This window comes from Aplysia californica, unplaced genomic scaffold (genome assembly GCF_000002075.1).
Source record: "Aplysia californica isolate F4 #8 unplaced genomic scaffold, AplCal3.0 scaffold00142, whole genome shotgun sequence".
Lineage (NCBI taxonomy): Eukaryota > Metazoa > Mollusca > Gastropoda > Aplysiida > Aplysiidae > Aplysia > Aplysia californica.
Window position 1 is genome coordinate 953,185 of NW_004797412.1, and position 2,784 is coordinate 955,968.

Sequence of the window (2,784 nt, forward strand, 5' to 3'; positions counted from 1 at the left end):
ATCCACTTCTTGGCGCTCATATGACCTTATGCAGTTGCGAGCGCTGTAAAACCCTCTACTAAAACGAACAAACAGATCTTCACTTCCTGGGAAAGAACAATGTTCATGTTCGCGAGGCTGACGTGGATCAGGGGATGGCAATGTGGCCACGCTTCTTCGATCGTCTGGAAAATCCTGAACATTTCTTTTCGATGACATTTGGTTCAGTGACAAAGCCCATCTTTACCCTTCACGATAGGTAAAAAAAGCAAAGTTGTTCCCGCATCCGATCCGGACATTGGGGATTTCCTTGGTAGTGAGACAATTTCTTGGGCCTTTGGCATATTGTGGTAGGGTGACCTGTTCCTTTCCACGCCGCCTTTACTTCCCTAACTCGAAGTTAGGTACCCATTACTGCTGGGCGGGCAGGGGCGAAAAAAATCCGTGTCCGAACCGAGGCTCGAACCCGGACTTTCCGCTTCGGAGACGATCGCATGGGATATGTAAACTCCACAAGTGCTGTATATTGGGCACCCTACCCACTCCTCTATCGTACCTGGAAGACACTTCATGATGAAAAGTGTACATACAGTGTGTGTGGTTTTAACCTTCACAGTTTGAACTTTACCTTCGATTTTCTCAAAACAGCATTTTTTTTCGGGATAGCCCCCTTGTGCACCATAAATAATATGTAGAGCACTGGTTCTATAAAATCGAGACTCTGCTAAACCTCTTTTACGGACATTGCATTGGCTTCCTGTTGAAAAAAAATTGTGTACAAGTTGGCCACCCTATGTCACAAATGTTTGAATGATAATGCACCATCACATTTATCACATCTGTTAAGACTACATTCCAGTTTAAGGTCCTCCGCTGACAAAAAGAAATTTATTTTACCGTCTATGAAACTTAAAACAATGGGTGAAAGGGCATTTGAATACATTTACCAAGGCCCCAAGATCTGGAATGCTTTACCAAGTACTTTTAAGAGAGATCAAATCTTTTGATTCATTCAAATGTCAGCTGAAGTCGTTTTTGTTTTTAAATTATTACGATGAATATTTGGAGTGATTTTCGTTTAGTCAGAACACAACGTTTTATGTTACTGTTGTACGTTGTACTGTATTGTAAAGCGCTCAGAGCCTGTGTACTTTAATCGGGGTTGAGCGCTATATAAATATCATATATTATTGTAAGAATTCTGGAATAAACACTTCATTTTTAAAACTCTGTAAGAGAACTGAAGTATTGTTTAAATGTTACAGGGATGGAAAATTAAATATGTGAGGCAGCGTGGTGGAATCAGGCTCTCGTCAAATTTTGGGCATGTAGTTATTGGTATCATCTTAAAGCTTGTTCACTTGTCTACATTTGGAAGAAAAAAAATATCCTTTTATCTTGAATACAGGTCGAGATATTTTCGAAAGGAGGTGGTGGGGGTCTCCTGTTTTCTGAGGTAAAATTAGTGAGAAAATGGTCGCCAAAGATTTGTTATTTCCTTAGCTTAAGAGTCCGTTGTAACTGAAAATTTACTTTTTTGTGCCTTTGATCAAAGCTTTTCAGAAAAATCCACACAGAAATGAGTTCTTTAATGGTTATAAAAGGTGTTGAGCCAAAAACAAAAATTTGATTACAAACCTGCTGAAAAATGCAAGTTTCTTCACTTGGATTATTTTGACAAGAGCCTGATTCCACCACGCTGCCTCACTTATTATTATAAAGAAAAGGAAGGGGATAAAAGCCAACCAATCGGTTCATGTCTTTCCTTACAACACACATGTATTTGGAATTGGTGCATTTTGCGTTTAGGGGTGGGGGTTTTTTTTCCTTGAGTTTTGAGCCATTTTTGTTGTAAAAAAATAAGTCTCACCTTCATTCATTTTATATCAAACAAATTCCTTTTGAATTAATAATTACGTCTGTTCCAAATTAAAATCTAGAACAATTTTTGTGCGAGTTATTCAGAATAAAAGTTGTAAAGGTGTTGGGTTTTTTTCTAAATCATCCTGTACATTGAGTCTATTGGGGCAGTATTGACCATCTGCAATCAACAGTGTATAAATATAAAAAGGTTTTAGTAAGAGTTTTACGCTCTTGCAACACAATAAGGTCATATAAGTGCCGAAGATTACAGGTATTACAAGAGGGTAACAAACACAAAATTGAAGGAGAGATAAGGACGATAGATGTTTGACAGGAAAAAAGAAGCAAACCCTCCATACACACATACACATAAACAAACACACACAAAGATACACACAACACACATACAAAACACACAAAGACACATATACATACACCTGTAAAACAAACAAAGATAAATACACACACATAAACAAAAACATACAAAGATAAATACACACACATACACATAAAAAACACACAAAGATATATACACACACATAAACAAAAACACACAAAGATAAATACACACACATACACATAAAAAACACACAAAGATAAATACACATACATACACATAAAAAAACACACAAAGATAAATACATACACATTAACAAAAACACACAAAGATAAATACACACATATACACATAAAAAAAACAACAAAGATAAATACACACACATACACCTGTAAAACAAACACAAAGATACACACACACACACAAACACAAAACACACACCTACACACACATAAAAAACACACAAAGACACATACACACAAGGATACACATAAAATCTCAAAGAACGTTTTCGTGAATAAATTGAATGTTTATTTTGATGATACAGCACTTCTACCCGCTCACATACTGGGGGTATACACGCAGTAGACACACTTGGGGGGGGG